Source organism: Perognathus longimembris, chromosome 9 (genome assembly GCF_023159225.1).
Source record: "Perognathus longimembris pacificus isolate PPM17 chromosome 9, ASM2315922v1, whole genome shotgun sequence".
Taxonomy (NCBI): Eukaryota; Metazoa; Chordata; class Mammalia; order Rodentia; family Heteromyidae; genus Perognathus; species Perognathus longimembris.
In genome coordinates this window covers 4,555,130-4,570,228 of record NC_063169.1, presented here as the reverse complement: position 1 = coordinate 4,570,228, position 15,099 = coordinate 4,555,130, and positions in this window count along the sequence as shown.

Genomic DNA, 15,099 nt, shown 5'->3' with positions numbered 1-15,099 from the left:
TAATCTCAAGATTCCAGATAATTCACAAAGAAAGGGCATGGGAACTCATTGAAGGCTCGACACCAGCTACTACAAGAAGCCATCTGACCTATGCTGAAAGTCATGTCTTGGCATCTCCACTTTGGATGGTTTGTTTAAAATGCTAACTAACGAATTTCAAAATGATGACTTTAGATATGTAACAAGCCCCATGGGTGAGGTTATCCTGTGAGTGAGGGGGACCTCCCAGGGCAAAACAGATAGAGCTTTTGCTATTGACCTCAGATTTTTCCCATCACCCTGGAAAACAGCAAACCAGTCCTATGCTAATCAACAGGAGAAAGGCTGATATGACCTTGTCTGCCTAAGATTTATGCATAAGCATTGAATCACAGGCCACTTTTATGTTATTTTGGCACACGAACACATACACACACAACCTGTGAAACATTGTCTTTAAATGAGTACAGAAAGCTATTTTGTGCTTGCTATGCCATTTAGGGTAGACTCCAAGATGCTTATAAATGTCCAAGAATACTTTTCTCACTGGTGATTTTATAGTTCTCCCAATCCTTTGTTCATGACCCCAGCATATCTACTCAGTTTTCAATCTTACTGAGATTCTTATGGATCTGCCTGGCTGAGGTCAGACTGGTGACGTAGTTCTACAGAGAATTTTGGTTCATGAAAAGCATGATTTCTACAGGCTTGAGAATCTCTCAGTCAACTTTCATGGCACAGAATATGGTTATCAAATTTCTACTTCGCTCTTTTATTACTACTCAAGTTGCCCAAACTGCCAGTTCTGTACATTATTGTACTTTGCTAATTTGTCTAGAGGGAGAAAACAGGCTGTGTCTCAGTGGCCTGGAACTAAACTAGGTTATAAATCAATCTTAAATTAGCTATCAAGGCCACCTGGATATGTTTACTTCAATGAATGAGATCTGTTCAGACCTAGTCAATCAGCAGCACTTACTACATGGTAGGAAGTAAACTATCTCTTCAAAGAAATTCTGGTAACTCTGATAGTAATAGAAAAAGGATGAATGCTTCCCACATTGAAATGTGGGGACCACCATTAAACATTCCCTACTATTTTTGCAAAGGCTGAGCCACTAAACAGTTTTTTCCAACATGGATCATAGACACTGAAATGACACCTTTATAAATGCTCCTTCCCCCTCCCCCTCACTTACTGCTTTTCAGAATATTCTTTGGGGCTTGCTATCCTCTTTGAGTTAGCACTGCCATTTCTCTTTCCATTCAAATCTCTAACCTTCCAGGTCTTGCTAATTTTACTATGCATATCAAAATATTGTTATGGATTTATGCAGATCCATTAGCACGGATCTCTACCTCATTAACAAGATAATGCTGGCATTACTTTTCTGGTAGACTGGCCTCATAAGCCATAATTGTTTAATCTATTCTTCCTAGAAGGCAGGGAAAATTATTTCCACCTATTTTCAGAAAAAAAAGACCCCTTTATGCCAGAATGATGAGAACCATAATTTAAATGCCCAATGAATAAGGTAACATTATTCTGAGTTTAGTATTATGTTTTGTAACAATATCACTAAATTATATTTTTCCTGAGTTTTTGTTCATGGAGAAGACAGATGTGATTTAGAAGTTCATCATAACTGTACTTCTCCATTAATTTATCTTCAGGCAAACTGATTAGAGGGGAAGATGATAGTAGTAATAGAAAACACCCACCTAGCATCAACTGGGTACCAGGAAATCTTCAAACAGGTAATAATGTCTTTATGACTGGCAACAGCTCCGTGAGGTAGGCGATATTACCCATGTTTTAGAGGCAGGAAAACTGTGTTATCAAGAAGCCACGCAACTTGCCGAGAGGACACAAGTAACTGGTGGCAGAGGTGGTCAATTTGGCTTTAGAATTCACGCGGTTACTATACCAAACACTCTTCTACTATGCATGACTATGTTTTTTGAGTTGGTTATCAGCAAAGGAAAAAAAGCATCAAGTGAAATTATGGCATTGCAGGGTCAGCAAACATATTCCTATTTGTGTTATTTCAGTTAGCTTAGCACTTAGCATGCACACAAGGAGAAAATGGAAGTTTGATCTCCTTCTATGAGAGTTCCAGGGAACTGCAGGTCATTGGGGGTCTTCTTGCTTCATCTAGGAAAGCTACGATGGAGTTACTGCATTTGAGTACTGGATGGGGCAGTCTTCAGAGGAGTTCAGGAGAGATCTTCCAAATGTCAAGATAGTGAGAGATAGGAACACTACCACACTGTCACTCACGGAGGAGGACAAAAGTGAGGGAAAGAAAGCAGAGACAATGACAATGTCATGTTTCACACTTAAACTGTGGTTCTGGAAGCCACCTACTACTTCAGCAAGTAGCTCAAGCAATCAGTTTCTCACACCTAGTCCACAAAGCCTAGCAAGCGCCTCTGTAGACATGGACTCCAAAAGGCTGAGAGGTGGCAAATCATGGACAGTTTCTCTTGAGTTTTCCACATCCCATCTTAGGAGCAACTGGAGCAAGCTGGGCCCATCTCCTCACCATTATACCCCAATCGGGGAATCTCTTACCTGAAGCCCACCATTTTCCAAATTCTAAAACTTTTTCACCCTTCTGCCTGCCTTTGCCTCTGTAACAGACACAGTGATGGTGGTTAACTTCCTTTTTAAAGCAAGCATTAAAAGCATTTATTTCCATAAATATTTTTTTTTCCAACTGAACACATTTTGAGTCCTTGCAACTGAGGCATGACCTTCGTGTTTGAACTGGTGTGATGCAAATAAGATCCCTGGCTTAGCTGATACTATTTTGCCAGCATGGGGTTATCTTATTTTTGATCATTATAATAGTGCAAAAGATGCCAAAATAAAGAGACATTCTGAACATGCTCTTCAGGACCTTTCAGTATTGTTTTGACACATCTGTTCACTAGAGCCATCTCCAAGCAAAAATATGCATGAACTACTTCGAGGGAACATTAGAAAAGAGAAAAATTGGAGGTATGTAACAATTTTTTAAAGTGAAAAAAAAGTAAGCCACAAAAATACACACATAATTTGACTTTCCCATGAAATGCTTACTTGCCAGGCACTGCAGACTCGCACCTGAAATCCTAGCTTCTTGGGGGCTAAGATGGGAGGACTATGGCTGAACTGTAGCTCAGGCAAATGCTAAAAACTGTAACTACTCTCAATATGCTTGTCTGTCAAAGGACAGTTGCACAGATAATAAAATAATAATAAGAGAACATTATATAATGATTGGACAACTTGCATTGACTTCACTAAAATAAAGGAATAAAGGAAAACCCATGAGAAAAATGCAGATAGAATCAATGTAGAGCCGTATAAACCTTAGAATGGCCAAAATGGAAAAGCTGAACAAGAGTAAATGTTGCTAAAGATGAAGATAACTTTGTGCACACCAATAGGATTGTAAAGTCAGGTGATCAATTTGGAAAAAAAAAACAACCCTCAATTCCTACACCTGCTGAAAAGTTAAATGTCTAAATAGTGCAATCATTCAATATACATTCATTCTTTCTCAGGAAAAATGAAGAAATATATGTGGGGACACTTAGTCATAGCAAATTTATTCATAAAAACTAAAGTAAAAGAACTCTAATATCCACATTAGATACCCAAATTTAAAGGGAAAGAACTAAATTGTCACCACTAAGAATGAACAAATTGCCAGTGCTTGGAATCACATGGACAGACCTCAGGAACATTATGGTGAGTGAACAGGCCAGATAAAGAAGTGTATTTTGTGTTATGCAGTCATATACATACAAACTCCTTTCTAGTGACATAAAACATCTTAGTCTTTGAAATAGATGCAGAAGAAAGCAGGAACGTCAGAGGAAATGTCCTCTGCTTGGATTTTGTTTATGGTCCCATGGCTTCATACCTCTATTCATTTACCTCTATATTTAAGAGAGCTGTCGTTTAGTGTACATTAAACATACTTCAATAAACTGGACAAAAAAGTGAAATGACATAAATTAGAATCTGGAAGATCCTCAGAGATCATTTTCTGCTTTTGTCTAAAATTGTAAAACTTTGTGTCTTTAACTAAAGAGAAGAGATACATAGAATAGAATCTATATTTCTGGCTTCCTAGTATGTATTGTTATTTTCACTATATATGGATAATTCTGTGTATATATGCATGTGGGTACACTGCATTTGTAGATGTATTACATATGTATTACATATATATGTAATAGAAAATTTAGAATATTATGAGATATTCTGTAGGGAGTTTTCTTTTGTTTAAAGTCTCAAAGTGACCTTTCTTGAACATGAACTGGATAAACTGGCTGTTTTGCCTTTTATATTAGAAAGGCAACTGGCTTCTCAGAACACACTGGTTTGCCTGGCTTTTCCAGAAATGATAGGAATTCCCATTAGGTTACACTTCCAAGGCCTGGAAATGTTTTCAATAAATCACCAAGAGTTTTGGCTCAACCTGCCGTTCAGTTCATGCTTTTGGGACTTCACAGAACATTCAGCCTACAACATGTGCTGGAAACATGGAGAAAGCGAAGACTGAGCATGTTTGCTGTCAATCATCTGCCACTTCGGCTTTTCTTTCGTTCCTTTCCACCTGCTTCGACAAGTCAGTCTCTGAGTCGTGGACAAGATGGCAGATAAAGGTTAACTGTTGCATGTCTTCCTGCTGGCCTTCCCAGCTGCCCTGGGGTCCCCCATCTCCACACTTGTTTCTGAGCTGTCTTCTTGTCATGCACAGCACCCTGCCAACGTGAGCACTGCCGAATGTTATTTCCCTTGGCATTCTCCATCCTTCATCTGGATCAAAAGCAGTTCAGAGTGGGATGGGGTCAAGGGAAAAGAGGTGGACAGACAAGGAGGAGAAGAGGGGGGAATGCAGTCAAGAATCGAATCTGTGTCCTACCGAAGTAAGAAGAGGGCTGGGATGGAGCTCAGTGGCAAAGCGCTTGCCTAGCAAGTGCAACATCCTGGGTTCGATCCCCAGTACTAAAAAAAGAAAAGACCAAAAAAAAAAAAAATACAGAAGTCAGAAGAGTGAGGGAAGGGGGGGGGGTAAGGAGAGATGGGTGAGAATGTTGAAAGGGGTGACATTGATCAGGATTTATTGTATTCATAAACTGCTTTTTAAGTGAAAACTCTTTTGTGTAACTATGAATGATAACATGAAATAAAATTTAAAAAGTAGTTCAGCTCGACGTGATGAGAGCCAGCGAAGGTGCAAATGATTATTCACTGTTTTTTTTCCTCAGGGGAAGGGAGAGTTCCTTTTTTGTTGGAAGGACTCTGTGCATTTTTACTATATGCATGAAAGGCTGGGTATTCACAGACTTGTCTTGTTCCTGTCAGTCTGAATGAAGTACAACAGAGGGACTTTGACAAATATCTGTCTCAATTTTATCTTAAAACATAATAAAGCAAGGGGTCACACATGTATTAACTCTGCGGAAAGTGCAAGTGGTGTAATTCTTTCAAAAGACTAAACCAAAGCCCAACAAAGTAAGTACCAGGAAGTGGGTACTTGAAAGAGGGGAGGGTGGAGCCAAGAGGAGTAGGGCTAGAAGAATGAGGGGTGGGGGGTATGGTATGGGGGAGAATTCAGGCAAGAATTCATTATATACACCACAGAATTGAGAACTATCAGAGAAGGGGTTGATAGAAGTGGGGGTGAAGATGTTGAATTGATGACACAACTCAAGATGCACTGTATCCGTGAACTGCTTTGGTAAATGGGAAAACAAATTGATCCACATCCTGACCTAAGTAAGGAAAGGGGAGGGGTGGGCGAGGATGTTGAAAGGTGTGACAGTGATCAAGATGCGCTGCGTTCATAAATTGCCTTGATCAATGGCAACTCCTTTGTACACCTACCTAAAGATAATAAAAATACTCAAGAAATGTAGAAAAGGGGCAAGATAGGTGTCAACGTTTTTGGCTGTTGAGTTTCCTTGTCTGTGAAATGAAGGTTTGGATAAAGCCTGTCCTCCCACCCTGTCTGTTTTATTTACTTGGATGATGGAGTGGATGAGCTCAGGTCCAGCTCTTAGCAATGACCGTGTTTGTTCAGACCAGTAGCCGCCACCCTTCTGCAGGTCTCCTGGAATCTAGCAAGGACCCTTCATTCCTCAATGATTCCTTCCACGCTCCTGCACGTGGCCACGTCCATTCTCAAGCTTTTTGGCTCCTCCTGCTCTTCTTGTACACAGATGCAGATGTTTCTTGCAAGTGGCAAAAGGATCAAAGAGACTTGTTTTGTGCCTGATGTGTTGGAATGGGGTTGAATCCTGTTAAATCTCATTTGGACATTTAAGTAAAACCAGAAACTAGTGGTTTTCAAGAGGTTGCTAATGAAGTATGAAGGAGCTTTGCAGGGCAAAGTTGTGGCACAAAAATGCCACATTTAATTGCCTTTAGGGAGATCATAAACTTACACAACAGATAGGCTACTGCACATGGTCATGGGATTCTTCTAGAATATTGTTACCCCTGGTGTCCCAATGAAAACTTCAAAATGCGAACAAAATGAATATTTGCTTAGGAAATGTGTGGATTATGAGCCAAGGACACGATGGAAGGATTTACATTATTCTACGCAAAGGGGTCGTTCTAAGCATTCATGGAACTGCAATATTCAGTCCTAGAAGTTTGTACAAAAAGTTGTAGACTTTGAAGAGAATGAGCTCAGGTCTATTTGAGATGAAAGAATTGTATCTTTTCTGGACTTGAAGTACTTCTAGAATTTTCTATCCTTCTCATGCCAAGTGCTTGTCTCATACTAAGAACCAAGATCCGGGCTTGGAATAAAAGTGATGATGAGTAATTTTGGATTTAAAATATAAAATATCGGTTGTACATGATAATGCATACCTTCATGCAGAGGGCGTGTCTATAGAGCATTTGCCTTAAAGTTGTAAAAATCCATGGAAATGAGTCTGCTGGCGTGACCACAGCAGGAAGGAGATGTGTGGGGCCTGGATGCCACTGTAACAACGGTCCAGTTAAAAGCAATGTGTCCTTCTGTAGCCTTATAATATCCTACTGTCTTCTTGAGGTATAATCTAGTCTTTCAAAATTCTAGAATGTTCATTGCCACCTTTGGTCGGAATATCTGTTAGAAGTTAGCCTATTTCTGTTGCCATTGAGTCATAATTTTTTGACAATTGTGACACTCTAAATTTTCATTTTTCGTTTAAAAGAGATGAGCAAAAGAGGGTTTTTTCCAACAGGTAATGGCTCCACACTTGGGTCCGGTACAGGCAGCACCCAACATCTGGTAAGCAGATTGAGCGGTGTCATCCCCACGTGCAGAGAAAGGAAACTTTGAATTGAAAAATTGGAAAAGAAACGAGAGAACCCAGGGGAAAACAAAGAGCCCAGTAACTTGAGACACGGAGTCCCGTTAGACTGACTCCTATAGCCTGAAATTATCTCAGACACCCAGAGAGAATCGCCATGAGTTTCTTTGCAGTTCTGAAACTCTATCGCTCTACGATTCTTTTCTATTCATATAAAAATGTCATATTTATGCCTCTAAATGCAACTAAAACTTCATATTTGAGAGGAGAAGATGTCATCTTTCATTTGATTTAAGAACTATCTACCAGGAAATTTCGATTCTTGTGCTTAATGTTAAAAGACACTGGGGGTAAATGGCCAGAGTTTCAGGTACATTCCCTTCTTCTGGGGGATTGAGTTATCTTGAGTTATCTATAAACACACACACACACACACACACACACACACACACAACTACAAAATCTCTTGCAGGAGATACATTCAGGGGCAGGCATTAAATTTCCATTTTTAATCTCATTTTCACCTAAAAAGGTGATTGTTCTCTCACAATGTTTCTGCCAACTTAACCTCTTTTCATTAAAGTAAAAAGTGTTTTGTCTTGTTAACTTCAGCCCATTAAGAGCAAATCTTTAGCCCAAAGTGTAGAAATTACTCAGGTGGTGCTACATATATGTCTACAAAGTGTACTTCATAAATCACGGGCAAGCACGATGTGTAGTGAATATTTTCAAGCACAATTAAGCATACAGTGAATGATAGAATAGTATTAAAACAGAAAACATGTTAACTTAAGCTAGTTCATGTTTGTTTCATGTGACTTTTTTTAGAATTCATTCTAAAATGATTTGGCTGATTTGCAATTCTGTAACCTATATTTAGTACAGGATTCTTATTTCGCACTATACTTGAAAGTTCATGAAGAATAAAGTGATATCCTTTCTTTTTATTCTTTTTCTTTTAAAAAGCATTGTATTGTTACAATGATGCACAGAGGGGTAACAGTTACATAAGTCCCGTAATACTTTTCCTTTTGAATAGCGTCACCCCCCTCTCTCAGTCTCTCTCAGTTTTTCTCCCCCTAACCCCCTTCCCATTCTCAAGTTGTAAAGTTCATTTCCAACACAGTGTCTAGTGAGTATCACTGTTGAATTGGTTCACCCTTTGTACCAATGTTCCTGGAATTCCCTTTCCCTCCCTAACCCCTAAATTTATATACAAGACAAAGGGTACAAAAATTGAAAAAACAAAAACCAAAAAACAAACAGTGACAAAAGGTAATAAACCAAAGGAAAAAAAAAGAAAGGACAAAGAAGTAACTGCAAACAGTACAATTTAAAAAATAATCTCTTGTTCCCATTTCATGGAGTTCATTTCAATAAGCATCGTTTTGCGTATGTTCATATGCACACAGCTATTGAGCCCTTGTGGTCCCGTGATAAGAATAACCTCCTTTGTTCTCACTGTGTGAATGCTTAGAGTGCTAGTTATTTGTCTTTTACTATCCATTCAATTACTATAATAAAAAAATGAGTTGGTGGCTCAGGCTTTTAATCCTAACTACTCAGGAGGCTGAGACCTGAGGGTTGTGGCTTGTTAAGTCACAGCAATGCCAAGTAATTATAGTCTAATTGGTGATAGGGAAATGTTTTTTTTTTAAACATGCAAAGTATTTAAATTTTTGTCCACGTCTGTCTTAAGAAAACATTATTATGCATTTGGGGTCAAATGAAACATTTTTATCTTCAACTCTTCATATATTTTGCCTTACTATATTTCAGAAATTTTGTACAGTGAGTTTTGAAGGCAAAATGTCCAGATCAAACCATGGCCTTGACTTAACATATATAAACCTTGAAAAAAATTCACCTCTTTATTCCTTAGATTATTCATCCATAAAATGACACCAATCACTGAACTTGTGATTGATGATTAAATGAAGGAAAAGAAGTTAGACCCAAACCACATTTTTATTATAGTCTGTTTTCAGTCTCAACATTTGTCACTTTCTGAATTCTTCTTTCCTGTCTTTCATCTCTTTTTTTGAAAACACATTTCATAGATGATTTCTCAGGGACTGTGTTTCTCACATTTAGATTATAGACCATAGGTGAGCTGAAACAGTTGCACTTTGTGGCAGTTATATCAAAATCAGCTGGATTGCTGTTTTCTTCATGAGGATAATATGAATTTTTCTGAAAAACTTTGCTTTGCTGAGTGTCTGCAAGACCTAGTTATTAGATTAGGAACTCACAGAGGCAGGGGAAAACTCACAGGTGAAGAAAGAAACATCCTTCCTTATTTCAGGAGTGATTTAAAAGATCTCTATATTTACATCTATCTATCTATCTATCTATCTATCTATCTATCTATCTATCTATCTATCTACACATCTGTCTGTCTGTCTGTCTTTCTATCGATGTATCTACCTCCCTATCCTCAATATAGCTCAGGAGCAAATGTTCCAAGATAAAGCAAAAATATTCCTTTAGCGTTCCCCACCTATCAAGTGACTGGTCCAGGTAAAAACTAGAGAGAAGAGCAGAAGCTAGAAAACAATCTATAGTAGGTAGTTTTAAAATGGTAACAATAGAAAAACTAAATTAACCATTTGGAGCAATCCAGATAGTGTCAATTTCCTGCTTTTTAGATGATTATAAAATGTGATAAAGTGAAAAGCAATTGGTAAAATGTTGCTTACACAATTAGGCTTTCAATTCTTAAAGCTCTTTTTATGATCTCAGTTTATTCGCTATAATCAATTTTTTTTCTTGCTGTCCATGGTGAGAATTGAGGTGTGAAGATTTTGCAGAATAATACTTGGTGGATATTTATTCTATCAAATGCCACATAGAAAATCATTTAGAACTATTCTAAGTTGGGGAAAACAATTTTGTTTTGCTACCATTACATTCATAGTGATACTGTTAATGATGTCTTAAAGAAATCTGAGTTTTCTCAGAAAGCAATAAAGAACAGATCTTCGAAATATTACATTATGATTTGCTTTGCTTCAGCACTGCTGAGGAATTCTAGCTGTGTGTAACTCAATAACACACACACACACACACATAGTTTTTCATGTGATTCTTTTCTGTGATTTTTTTTTCCCCCAGTTCAGGAATTACAGAGCACTAGTGACTTAACTTTAAGCCTTTTACTGAGTCAGTAAGTTTGAATAACTTAATGTCAAATTTCCACACATGGCTGTATTTTACTTCTTCCATATTTGAAGACATTCTCTTTCTGGCAAATTTTAAAATAACAACTTGTGATAACCTGGAAGATAGATCTAATTCCAGTAACTTAGCAGTATGTGCTTTCCAGAGGGGAGAGGAATGGGAATGAAATAAGATGGTGTTTCGTTATTATTTCCACATTTATGATTCATTCTAGTTCTATGAAAATTATGTGAAAGGAAGACTGAATTATGTTTGGGGACCTATGGTCCTTCCTGTTTTAAATCCTTAGTGAGAGTACAATTTACTATAATTTTCCTAATGTCTGCTGTGAATTAGGCCCTTTTGCTAGACATTCATGAATTGTATTAAATATAGAAGGTATTATTTACTTGTACTCCACCTTCCTTTCTTGAAGAGAGGGAAAGTCGGCTTTGTAATTTTTTTTTTTTTTTAAACCGCATCACAAGGAAGAAATGCCCGCCTGCCTCTGGCCCACAGCCCGTACATCAGGACAGTAAGGAAGGCTTGGAGCGGTTCTGGCTTGTCCCAGTCGTTTTCTGTTTTTGCATGAGAGGGGCTGCATTGGGAGATGAGGGTACCCCCAAGGCAGAGCTTCGTCCACACCCATGCCAACCCCTGCTTGCGCCCTGGGGGCCGTCGGTTCCATCGCCCCCTTCGCATCTGCAGGGCGGTAGCTCACCCGCTCTTGGCACACTCCGTGGGTTGTTGGCACCGACTTAGGAACGGAGTGCTCCGGACGGCTCCGGGCTGGGTCCTGCGGAGCGCCCCTGGGCGCAGCCTGACGGAGGAGGATCTGGGGAGACATGGTCTGGGGCTGCGGGTGCTCTGGAAACAGAATGAGCGTGTCCTTCTGACACTCGTGCAAATGCGTGCTGCAAAGGGAGCTGATGGGTGGATCGGTGCTTCACCCCGTCCACCCCGTCCACCCCGTCCATCCCATCCCCGGCCTGTGGCCCTCCCTCGGACCCGTGGCAAATGCAGAGGCCGACTGGAGGAAGAGGAGAGGTCAGGCAGCACCCAGAGCGGGACAACAGCCAGCCGCACACCTGCACGTCTTGACTTTCAGAAGCTTAGACCGCCTTCTCGAAACCTGTTCTAATTGCTCTTGAACCCCTACCAGCCCTGCCAGAAGCAGGCTTTTCAATCACTTTCCCCACAGTGATAATCATGCAGCAATCTCTACATGTCAGCCTTTCACAACCCTAGGGTGTTTTACAACTTCTTTGCAGACTAGGACTCCTGAGGCAAAAATCTGTGCACATCACTGTCCCATAAAATCAAACCAAATCAAATCACCATGAGTGGAAACCGCCGGGAAATAGAGTTACAGAAACCTTAAAGCACTTCCTTTCATTATTTCATTTGCATCACGCGTTCCTAAAAATAATTCCCAGGACTCTTTACAGATTCCAGAACACTGGCAGCAAGGAGGGCCGGCTTTGCTGTACTTCAATGCAATGGCATTTCTGCTTTTTCACAGAGCAGCTCCCTGGATCTTTGTACACTAAATCAGATTCATCTTTTTTTTCTTTTTTTATTCAAATATTTATTATCAAACTGATGTACAGAGAGGTTACAGTTTCATACTTTAGGCATTGGATACATTTCTTGTACTGTTTGTTACCTTGTCCCTCATACAATCAGATTCATCTTTCAAGGTTGAGGGCAAATGCCACCACATCCTCAACACCCTACATTCTTTACCATCTCAAAATTCTCTCTTCATATCCTACTCCATGGAATAAAGATCATGTTATTTCGGTTTACAATTTGAAGGCAATGATGCATAGATGTATTGATTCCACATATGATTCTCATTGTAATTACATATTGCCTTTGAATAGCAATTTCTCAGTAAATATTTAGCAATAAATAGCAAGGGACATTTTACCAGTTTATTCCGCATTGTGATTCTAAATGGGGAGAGATAAATTTAAAAAAGACAGAAGGAGTATCTTTGGGTCTTTAGAGATTTGCAAAACCAGGTTTTTTAAAGAAAGTGTCTAGTCACCATGTATAGGGTCATCTTGCCTATAGATGATGAAATATTTCAGTAAAATGATAATCTGGTTTATTCCTTGGATCAATATTACCAATAAACTCTGAGATCCTTTCATTGCTCCTCTAGTCAAGGTGGCTATTTCAATACTAGTGGCTGGCTTGTATCTGGTGGTTCATTGCTGACAATTGAACTCCTCCATCCTATATTTTATAATCTATATTCAATCCAGAAAGTCCATTTTTCATAGCAGGGTATCTTACCAGCTTTCTGAGCCTACATGCGACACACAGCCCAGAGATATTTCGATGTTGTCTCTTAACTTCATTTAATCCTTAATGCCATGGGAAGCTTCATTTCAGTTCTTCATGATTAAAGTAGACAAGTGTAGGAGGGTCTAATGTTACAAGATAACTTCAACCCATTGCCCTAAGTCTTTCTAAATCTCTATTCTTTCCTAAGAGTCATAGCAGGAATGTGCTGGAATCTAAATTTTATTGAATAAAAGTCATCACGAATTCCAACACTCAGTCAAACTCTAAAGCTGTTTGAGTCCCTTGCAGTTGCTCCGAGTAAGAGATTGATGCATTTAATCAATGACTTTAGTCCCTCTCTCTCTGACGTTGTATCCGTAGAACCCGATCACACTCACTCTCTGGCTTGCAGGTGGGAAAACGTAGCAAACTATTGCAGTCTTTTGGTTTAGTAATTATCTGCCTAGAGAACCTTCTGTCCTTCTGGAACATAGCGAGTCCCTCAGGGCTTGAGGATGATGAGCGTGAGCCGGTAGCCTGGGAGGACCGTGGGCTGCCTCTCACCAAGGCTCAGGAGACAACAGGCCTCTCCGCAGGGAGGAGCTGCTCTACTCTCCAAGAGGAAACACACACTTCTGCTGGCAAAGGGAGAGCCGAGGACCTAGAGATTTGGGTTTCATCAGAATCTCTACGAAATAACTCAGCCCAACCACGTTCCACTCATTTCAATGACTTCAGTGATGCGTCGTGACTGCAATTCCAGCTGGAGTTGTGATGTACATTTAGATGACTTCAATCAAGTCCTAAGCCACAGGTTCACAGCCAGTCCATGTTAAGAGTGGCTTAGGGAGGCCAGGGGAGGTAGTCCACGGCTGTGATCCTAGCGACCCTGGAGGCTGAGACCGGAGGATCATGACTTAAAGCCAGCTCTGACAGAAAAGTCCATGAAACACTTGCGTTTGTCAGAGCAAAACAGAACTTTAATACATTCGTAATTTCCTTTTGAGAATGCCATGTTGACTTGGACACAAAATAATGAAACCCAGTACATGCTCTTCGCGAAGGCAGAGGAGAGAGGAAAGAAAGGAAATATGGTTGAAGAAATGATGGTGTTGCCTATATAGAAATATCACACTAAACATCCTCGTATTACAACTATATAATTTAGAAATAAAAAAATACATAGTGACTTGTCACAGGGGGTGTCATATTTTATCTGAAGATACCTAAAATGCTGGAACTATCAAACAAATTTAGTTTAAACCACACTGATAAAACTTAAGATATTTGCCACGTGAGATGTTTCATATTTCTTTTCCATAATCTTCTACTTGCCTATTTTAAAATGAATCTCCAGTATTGTGAAAGGATAATGAATGTGCTCAAGAATTGTTTTGCAATCATAGAATAAGGTAATGTTTTTTTTGTCCCCTGAACCATGAAATGAGTCTTGGAAGAATAAACTTACTTTTCAGAAGCACATCTGTTTTGGATCCATACAGGTCAATCCCACTTCTGAAAAGTTTAAACCAGAAAAGTTTTGGTTGTAGAGGTCATGACTTCAGAGATTCATTCTTATTATAACTGTTTAATATATTGGGTAAGTTTACTTTTTATAGATTTATTACATATGGTTACTATCAACCACAGAGAGACAGATGAATGACAGATATCTAGATGGCTGACAGATAGATGATAGGTAGACAGATACTTCATAAACAAGTGAGGTGCTAGGGTCTCATGCCTGTAACCTTAGCTGCAGGGGAGTCAAGGAGCTGGAGGGTCTTGGTTTAAACCCAGCCTAGGAGAAAAGATAGTGAAATTCCACATCTAAACTAATAAGCAAAAGCTAGGCTGGAGGCATGATTGAAGTGGTAGAGTGCCTGTTGTGACTGAAAAACGTGAGGATCTGAGTTCAAACACTGGATTTGTCCAAAAAGAAAGTAAAAATGGAAGGTAGGAAGGAAGGGAGGGAGGGAAGGAGGGAGAGAGGAAGGAAAGTATGGAAGAAGGAAAGAAGGGAGGGAGGAAGGAAGGAAAATGGACAGATGGAATTATACCACATTAAGAAGCTTTTTCCTTGCACAGCAAAAGCAATTTGTAGCCTAGAATATTTCCCAACCATTCATCTGACAGAAGATTAATATTCAGAATATATAAGGAATTTAAAATGTTAACCAAAAACAAGTTATCCAATTAAAATGGACTAATCATATGAATAGACACTTTTTAATAAAAAACAACAAAAATAAACAACAAATAGGAAACAATTGAATTGTGTGTCATCAGGTGAGTGCATGTCAAAGCTACTATGTGATTCCATCTCACCCACTGTCATGGTTAACAAAATGTGAA